We start from the raw sequence: 10,182 nt of genomic DNA, 5'->3' as shown, positions 1-10,182 counted from the left end.
TCGCTCTTGGTAAGGCTTCAGCATGTTCACATGGATCATGCGTCGCCCCCCATTCCCTGCGCAGTGGCCAATTATATACGTGGTGTCACACCGTTGCTCTACCACCTTATAAGGGCCTTGCCAGGCGGCCTGTAGCTTATCGTGTCGGACAGGTTTTAAAATTAAAACTTTCTGTCCGACCTGAAAGCTACGGTCCCTGGCGCCTCTATCGTACCAGGTGCGCTGACGCGTCTGAGCGGCCTGTAGGTTTTCCTTTACCGTCTTTGTGAGAGCTTCCAGGCGATCTCGGAGGGCCAACACATATGGTACAATAGGGGTGCCGTCAGCGCTACGGTCTCCCTCCCAGTGTTCTCTAATCAAGTCCAGGGGTCCCCTTACTCTCCTCCCGAATAGCAGTTCAAAGGGAGAAAATCCCGTAGATTCCTGCGGCACCTCCCTGTAAGCAAACAGTAAGTGCGGCAGGAATTTTTCCCAGTCTCGGTGGGTCTCTGCGAAGGTTCGGAGCATCTGTTTTAAGGTGCCATTGAACCGTTCGCAGAGCCCATTAGTCTGGGGGTGGTACGGGGCACTAATGATGGGCTTAATCTTACAGAACTTCCAGAGCTGTTGGGTGACCTCTGCCGTGAACTGAGTGCCCTGATCCGAGATGATCTCCCTGGGTAACCCCATCCGGGAGAAAATCTGCATCAGCGCCTCAGCCACCGTCTCTGCATGGATATTAGTTAAGGCTACCGCCTCGGGGTAGCGAGTGGCGTAGTCCACTACGGTCAAAATGTACCGTTTGCCTGATGGGCTAGGCTTCCGGAAGGGGCCTACAATGTCTACTGCAACCCTATGAAAGGGTTCCTCAATTATGGGTAGGGGGTGCAGCTTTGCCTTACGCTTATCCCCCCTCTTTCCTACCCTCTGGCACGTATCGCAGGTGTTACAATACCTGCGCACCTCCTGGCTAATCCCTGGCCAGAAGAAACTTTGGGTCAGCCCATATCTGGTACGGCTGACCCCCAAATGTCCGGATAGCGGAATATCGTGCGCTATCCGGAGTAATTCGGTTCGGTACCTCTGCGGTACCACGAGCTGTCTTGCAGTTATGGGTTCTGACCCAGCTATCTCTTTACTTGTTTCCCGGTATAATAACTGCCTGTCCCATACAAATCTTTCCCCCTCCGCCCCAGGTTGGATAGAGGTGACCTTGTCTCGATATACTTGTAAGGTAGGGTCAGTGATCACCTCGGCTACAAACTCGTCAGGAGGGGCCCACGGCATACAGTCTAGGGAAGGGGAGGAATCTCTTACCTGGACCTCCGGCAGTGCGTTGTTGTTGTGCTGGGTGCGGGCCTGTTGCCTGGTGACTACTGGGTGTGCTTCCTCAGTAGTTTGTGGTTCAAAGGCGGAGGTGAGTTTGCCCAGATCATTCCCTAGGACCACCTCAGCAGGTAATTGCGGCATTAGTCCCACTTCCACATTCCCAAACCCCGCACCCCAATGCAAATGTACCCGGGCTGTGTCTAGCCGATACACGGCTCCCCCTGCAACCCTGACAGCCACAGTCTTATTCAGTTTGGCTTTGTCCGAAACCAAATGACTTTGCACCAGGGTGATGGTGGCTCCCGAGTCTCTGAGCCCCTGCATAGGCTTCCCTTCGAGATATACGGTCTGCCTATGGTGCTGTCGATTATCCGCCTGTGCTTGTAAGGGATTGGCCTCATGCAGCACTTCCCATTGTTCCACAGTCGTAACTGGAACGGCAGAGCTGTAGGGAAGTGGTACCTCATCTTGGTAGTGATGCGCGGCTGCTCTCGGTGGTGGTGGTGGAGGCCCTGGTCGGATCCAGGTGTTGCGGTCTCTAGACTGTGGACACTCTCGTTGGAAATGTCCCCACTTCTGGCATCGGTGGCATTGCACAGAAGCAGGTGTGCGGTATCTCTGCTGTGCTGCTGCTGGTGCTGGTGGAGGGAGTTGTCTTGGTGGGGGTTGAGGGTTAGGAGAGAAGGAATTCCCCCCTAGTGGCCGCATGGCAGGTTTGGTACTCACTGCCTTGGTCTGTCTGCGAGCGTCCATAAAATCATCTGCCTTTTTGGCAGCCTCGGTGAGGGTGGTGGGGTTGCGATCCCTCACCCATTCCTGTAGTTCTGAGGATATCCCCTCATAAAACTGCTCCAACAGCAGCATTTGTAACAAGTCCTCCATGGACCGCGCTTTACTGGACTGCATCCACCCAAGAGCTGCCCTTTCTAGTCGGCAAGCCCACTCTGCGTGCGAATCTTTGTCCGCCTTTTTCAATTCCCTGAAGCGCCTCCGGTATGCCTCTGCTGTTATTGCATACCGGGCCAGGATAATTTCTTTTACCCGGTTATAGTTCCTAATTTCAATATCAGGCACAGTGCGGTAAGCTTCAGCGGCCCTTCCTGACAGCCGTCCTGCTAATATGGGTACCCACTCTTCCCTTGGTATGTTATGCAGCGTACACAGTCTCTCAAAGTCTTGGAGGAAGGCATCTATATCCTCCTCTGCTTCCACATACGTTTTAAAAGCTTGATAGGGAATTTTGGGCTTACCCTCTTGTGTCACAGCTCCTGCTGCACTTCTTTCCGGTGTTTGTGGTCTCCTATTTCTCATCACAAACTCCTGCACCTCTGTCATTGTTTTAGAGATGATCTCTGTTGGTGGGTTTTCCCCATAAAAGGCCAGTCTGAATTGTAAGTGCCTTTGGAACTCCTCCTGTTCTGTTTCAGGTCTTTGTTCCGTGGCCTGGACCTCTTCTGCTCTGTACTCTGCCATTACTTCGGTGATAAGCGTTGCTTTGGATTTGCTGCTGGCAGAAACACCTTTCGCTTCCAGAAGGTCTTTCAATGTGGTTCTCTTTAGCGTAGAAAGGTCAATCTCCATTAATCCTTGTTCCTCTGTGAGTCTGGATCCCAGCGCTGCCAACCAATGTAGCGGAGAGCTGATTTCTCGCAGCTATTCTCCACTTTAGATCCAAGGAAGGCTCAGGAACAAGTCATTAGTAAATCCACAGCAGAGTTTCCAGCAGGTAAAACGTTACAGAAATATCCCCACAGCACTCCCAATAACTGGACGACACACAGTTTCAGGAGTAGAACTGACAATCATTTATTCCAAGGTTTCTTATAAAGCCTGCTCCCATGCAAGGGAGGGAACTACAGTAATTATGACAGTAACCAATGCAGTGCTTGTTACCTCCCACACATCTCCTCCCCTCAGAGAGCGTCATAATCCCCTTAACTTGTACAGTACTTTACCCCAAACTTGGATGTACCCCTAAACCATCACATATCCTTAATATTAGGGTACCGCTAGGTAGCCCTGATCTGGGTGAATAGAATATCCAAAATTCACCCAGATCGGACCAGTGGTTCGGCAGTTACAGGAAGGTGAAGTTTGACCGACCGCACACGAGTTGGTATCCGAAAAGGGTTCCATGAGAATGGGCCCTGCGGTCGGTCTCCGTTCGGCAGTTAAAACAGACATTTATAACTGCCATCCATACTTTAATTCCCCTAGATAGTGATTCCCTCATTCGGTACTTTGTAACTACCGAATGGGGATTCGTTAACTCTCTCCGTTCGGCAGTTACGGAGCTCTGGAGGTCTCAGCGGTGTTTGGTTGTTTGAGTGTCCGATTTGAGTTCCAGACACTCGACAACAAAACACCGCTGAGATTTTCATGCGTAAGATGGCCGCCGCCACGTGTACGCATGCCGAATGGCGGCCACCCAGACACACTGTTAATGAGCCGGTTAACTTGCGGCTTGGAGAGAATGTGAACCTTAATTGCTGGCACACTTCTCTCCGGGGTGGTCTCTCCGTTCGGTAGTTTCCAGAAGTATATAGTACGGATGGAAACTACCGAATAACATACAATTCACATATTACATAGGCGAATAGCAATTTCAACATAGGTAAAAATATAACAATTACAGTCACACAGGCATTTTGCAGGACAGGCTTACTGCGTTCCGCTACACATACTTTTTAATTTATTTTGCAAATGCTGCATCCTTTCCGACTTGTTGTAATTGGGTAACATTTCTGCCACTTTCTGCTTATACCAGGGGTCTAGTAGCGTGGACACCCAGTACAGGTCGTTCTCCTTCAGCCTTTTTATATGAGGGTCCCTCAACAGGCACGACAGCATGAAAGACCCTATTTGCACAAGGTTGGATGCCGAGCTACTCATTTCCCATTAATCCTCCTCAGTGATCTCAATGAAGGTATGTTCTTCTCCCCAGCCAGGTACATCACCACGGGTACCAGATACGTGACAACGAGCACCCTGGGTTGCCTGTTGTGGTTGGTCTTCCTCCTCCTCCTCAAAGCCACATTCCTCCTCTGACTCCTCTTCCTCACAATCCTCTTCCAGCGCTGCCGCAGGTCCAGCAAGCGATGCTGATAAGGCTGTTTCTGGTGGTGATGGTGACCACAACTCTTCCTCTTCCTCTTCACACTCATCTACGGCCTGATCCAGCACTCATCGCAGGGCACGCTCCAGGAAGAAAACAAATGGTATGATGTCGCTGATGGTGCCTTCGGTGCGACTGACTAGGTTTGTCACCTCCTCAAAAGGACGCATGAGCCTACAGGCATTGCGCATGAGCGTCCAGTAACGTGGCAAAAAAAATCCCAGCTCCCCAGAGGCTGTCCTAGCACCCCGGTCATACAAATATTCATTAATGGCTTTTTCTTGTTGGAGCAGGCGCTCGAACATTAGGAGTGTTGAATTCCAACGTGTTGGGCTGTCGCAAATCAAGCGCCTCACTGCCATGTTGTTTCGCCGCTGGATATCTGCAAAGTGCGCCATGGCCATGTAGGAATGCCTGAAATGGCCACACACCTTCCTGGCCTGCTTCAGGACGTCCTGTAAGCCTGTGTACTTATGCACAAAGCGTTGTACGATCAGATTACACACATGTGCCATGCACGGCATGTGTCAACTTGCCCAACTTCAATGCCGCCAACAAATTTGTTCCGTTGTCACAAACCACTTTGCCGATATCCAGTTGCTGCGGAGTCAGCCACTTTTCCACCTGTGCATTCAAGGCGGACAGGAGTGCTTGTCCGGTGTGACCCCCCTGCTTTCAGGCAAGTCAAACCCAAGACGGCGTGACACTGCCGTATCCGGGATTTGGAATAGTACCTGGGGAGCTGGGGGTGCCGTTGATGTGGAGCAAGACGCAGCAGCAGAAGAGGACTCAGCCGAGGAGGTTATGGAAGAGGATGGAGTATGAGGAGTAGAGGAGGTGGCAGCAGGCCTGCCTGCAAGTCGTGGCGGTGTCACCAACTCCTCTGCAGAGCCACGCATTCCATGCTTGGCAGCTGTCAGCAGGTTTACCCAATGCGCAGTGTAGGTGATATACCTGCCTTGACCATGCTTTGCAGACCAGGTATCAGTGGTCAGATGGACCCTTGCCCCAACACTGTGTGCCAGACATGCCATTACTTCCTTTTGCACAATCGAGTACAGGTTGGGGATTGCCTTTTGTGCAAAGAAATTTTGGCCGGGTACCTTCCACTGCGGTATCCCAATAGCCACAAATGTTTTGAATGCCTCAGACTCCACCAGCTTGTATGGTAAAAGCTGGCAGGCTAATAGTTCAGACAAGCCAGCTGTCAGACACTGGGCAAGGGGGTGACTTTCTGACATTGGCTTCTTACGCTCAAACATGTCCTTGACAGACACCTGACTGTGGGCAGATGAGCGGTAACTGCTCAAGGTGAGAGACGGAGTGGCGGATGGTTGAGAGGGGGCAAGGATGACAGCAGTGGTTGACGTGGCTGAAGATGCTGGACCAGGAGGAGGATGGCGGCTTTGAGTTTGTGTGCTGCTTGAACTCTCGTGTTGATCCCATAGGCGTTTGTGATGTGCGATCATGTGTCTATGCAAATCAGTTGTACCTAGATGGGTGTTGGACTTCCCACGACTCAGTTTCTTTTGGCACAGGTTGCAAATGGGATCGCTGTTGTCAGAGGCAGACACACAAAAAAAATGCCACACTGCTGAGCTCTGCAATGACGGCATTCTGGTGGTTGACACAGCATGCGTTGATTGGCGTGCTGTCGGGCTGACCCCGGGTGCCGATGCATGCTGTCTGACTGTGCCACTAGCTCCTTGCGACGACCTCCCCTTGCTTCCAACTCGTCTCCTCCTCCTCCTCTCTGTCTCCCCATCTGAACTTTCGCCCTGTTCATCTTCTTGCCGAGCGGGCACCCACGTGACATCCATGGACGCATCGTCATCATCAACCGCTTCACTTGTATCTGACAACTAAGCAAAGGAAGCAGCAGCGGGTACAACATCATCATCATCACACCGTACGTCCATGTGTGTAATGCTGCCTGCCTGAGACATATCCCTGTTATCTACATCCTCTGGCAATAATGGTTGCGCATTACTCATTTCTTCAAACGGATGTGTAAATAACTCCTCTGACATACCAAGTGAAGCGACTGTGGTGCTAGTGTTGGTGGTGGCAGCAGGCGGGTGAGTGGTATCTTGAGAGGTGCCCGAAACTAAGCTGGAGGAGGATGGTGAGTCAAGGTTCCGAGCGGAAGCTGTAGAAGATTGGGTGTCCTGTGTTAGCCAGTCAACTATGTCCTCAGAACTTTTCAAGTTCAGGGTACGTGGCCTCTGAAAACTGGGCATTATTCTAGGGCAAAAGGGAATCACAGCACCACGACCATGATGGCCCCCGCGGGGTGGCCTGCCCCTGCCTGTCATTTTTTTTTGGTTTAGTGGTACTATGCGTGCAAGCTACTGTGAGACCAGATATGAGTGGCACTGTGCAGTGGCAGAGGTTGGCAGAGTACACGCTGTAGGCCTGACACACCCGCTTGAAGACAACTAACTGCTATTCAATCTATAACAGTGAAAAAAAGGTTTTTGTTTTTAAATGCACGCTATTGTGACACCAGATATGAGTGGCAAAGTGCACTGGCAGAGGTTGGCAGAGTACACGCTGTTGGCCTGACACACCCGCTTGAAGACAAGTAACTGCTATTCAATCTATAACAGTGAAAAAAAGTTTTTTGTTTTTAAATGCACGCTATTGTGACACCAGATATGAGTGGCAAAGTGCACTTGCAGAGGTTGGAAAAGTACACGCTGTAGGCCTGACACCCGCTTGAAGACAACTAACTGCTATTCAATCTATAACAGTGAAAAAACTTTTTTTCTTTTTAAAGGCACGCTATAGTCACACCAGATATGAGTGGCAAAGTGCACTTGCAGAGGTTGGCAGAGTACACGCTGTAGGCCTGACACCCCCTTGAAGACAACTAACTGCTATTCAATCTATAACAGTGGAAAAACATTTTTTCTTTTCAAAGGCACGCTATTGTCACACCTGATATGAGTGGCAAAGTGGACTGGCAGAGGTTGGCAGAGCACACGCTGAAGGTCTGACACCCGCTTTAAGGACACTGACTGCTATTAGCTTACAGTGAAAAACTTTTTTTCTTTATAAAGGCACGCTATAGTCACACCAGATATGATTGGCAAAGTGCACTTGCAGAGGTTGGCAGAGTACACGCTGAAGGCCTGACACCCGCTTGAAGACAACTAACTGCTATTCAATCTATAACAGTGTAAAAACTTTATTTCTTTATTTCTTTTTTAAAGGTACACTATTGTCACACCTGATATGAGTGGCAAAGTGGACTGGCAGAGGTTGGCAGAGTACACACTAAAGGTCTGACACCCGCTTTAAGGACACTGACTGCTATTAGCTTACAGTGAAAAACTTTTTTTCTTTTTAAAGGCACGCTATTGTCACACCAGATATGAGTGGCAAAGTGGACTGGCAGAGGTTGGCAGAGTACACGCTGAAGGCCTGACACTCGCTTGAAGGACACTGACTGCTATTAGCTTACAGTGAAAAACTTTTTTTCTTTTTAAAGGCACGCTATTGTCACACCAGATATGAGTGGCAAAGTGCACTTGCAGAGGTTGGCAGAGTACACGCTGTAGGCCTGACACCCGCTTGAAGACAACTAACTGCTATTCAATCTATAACAGTGGAAAAACTTTTTTTCTTTTTAAAGGCACGCTATTGTCACACCTGATAAGAGTGGCAAATGGACTGGCAGAGGTTGGCAGAGTATACGCTGAAGGTCTGACACCCGCTTTAAGGACACTGACTGCTATTAACTTACAGTGAAAAACTTTTTTTCTTTTTAAAGGCACGCTATAGTCACTCCAGATTTGAGTGGCAAAGTGCACTTGCAGAGGTTGGCAGAGTACACGCTGTAGGCCTGACACCCGCTTGGAGACAACTAACTGCTATTCAATCTATAACAGTGGAAAAACTTTTTTTCTTTTTAATGGCACGCTATTGTCACACCTGATATGAGTGGCAAAGTGGACTTGCAGAGGTTGGCACGCTGAAGGTCTGACACCCGCTTTAAGGACACTGACTGCTATTAGCTTACAGTGAAAAACTTTTTTTCTTTTTAAAGGCACGCTATTGTCACACCAGATATGAGTGGCAAAGTGGACTGGCAGAGGTTGGCAGAGTACACGCTGAAGGCCTGACACTCGCTTGAAGGACACTGACTGCTATTAGCTTATAGTGAAAAACATTTTTTTCTTTTTAAAGGCACGCTATTGTCACACCAGATATGAGTGGCAAAGTGGACTGGCAGAGGTTGGCAGAGTACACGCTGAAGGCCTGACACCCAGACGCTTGCAGACAACTAACTGCTATTCAATCTATTACAGGGAAAAAAATGTTTTTGTTTTTAAATGCAAGGTTAAGCTATTGTGACACCAGATATGAGTGGTGGCACTGGGCAAGTGGGCACAGTATCCACTATGAGCCTGACACAGAAGCTGGCAGAGAATTAACTGCTATTCAATCTATTACAGTGAAAACATTTTTTTTGTTTTTAAATGCAAGCTTAAGCTATTGTGACACCAGATATGAGTGGTGGCACTGGGCAAGTGTGCACAGTATCCACTGTGAGCCTGACACAGAAGCTGGCAGACAACTAACTGCTATTCAATCTATTACAGTGAAAAACATTTTTTGGTTTTTTAAATGCAAGCTTAAGCTATTGTGACACCAGATATGAGTGGTGGCACTGGGCAAGTGGGCACAGTATCCACTGTGAGCCTGACACCGAAGCTGGCAGGCAGGCAACTGCAATTACATTACAAAGAAAAAAAAGCAAAAAAAAAAAAAAGCAGACTGATGTTCTATCCCTAAAAAGGGCTTTTTGGGGTGCTGTCCTTACAGCAGAGATCAGATGAGTCCTTCAGGACTGTAGTGGACACTGAATACCCTAGCCTAGCTATCAATTTCCCTATCAAATGAGCAGCAGCTACACTTTCCCTCCTCTATCTAAGAATGCAGCTTCAGAATGAATCTAAAATGGATGCTGTACAGGAGGTGGGAGGGTCTGGAAGGGAGGGTCTGCTGCTAATTTGCTGGAAAGTGTCTGCTGACCGTGAGGCACAAGGTCAAAGTTTACTCAATGATGACGAATAGGGGGCGGATCGAACCGCGCATGTGTTCGCCCGCCGTGGCGAACGCGAACACGCTATGTTCGCCGGGAACTATTTGCCAGCGAACCGTTTGGTACATCACTAGTTAACACCATGTGAACAACATTATTACAGCTTTTAGGCTTCATATCCCCTTTAGTATAATCCTGTACATGAAACAGATATTGGTGTTTAATGTTCTTTCTGTCCTTATGCAGTTTGTTATAGCTAATGTTATATCAATATGCCGACAGCTACCAAATAAATAATTATATTGACTGAATAATCATTTGGTCATCAGCAAACTTTAAATGGCTACATTAGATATCTGTGAATTGATTATTACTTCAAGTATGTTTTAGCAGCTAATTTGGCTCATGGGGGGGTCATGTTAGGCTAATGGGCCTGCATCCAATGATACAATTTAATTTTTGTAAACTCCAAACTGCAGATACACTACGTCCTGTGTGTGTTATTATTTCTAATTCCAGTGCTTTTAGTATATCAGGGCGTTAGGTCTTGGATTTAGTGTTCTTTAGTACCCAGATGCAGAAAATGTACATACTTGCCAGTACACATTTGCATGGGTCGAGAGGACAGGGAGTAAAACTGGTTCACATGAAGTATAAATCACCGAAAACTGGACCAGGAACTCAATAAGTGTTTTTATGTACTTTTTAT

The sequence above is a fragment of the Pelobates fuscus genome, chromosome 12, assembly GCF_036172605.1.
Source record: "Pelobates fuscus isolate aPelFus1 chromosome 12, aPelFus1.pri, whole genome shotgun sequence".
Classification (NCBI taxonomy): domain Eukaryota; kingdom Metazoa; phylum Chordata; class Amphibia; order Anura; family Pelobatidae; genus Pelobates; species Pelobates fuscus.
Note: the sequence above shows the minus strand (reverse complement) of the source record.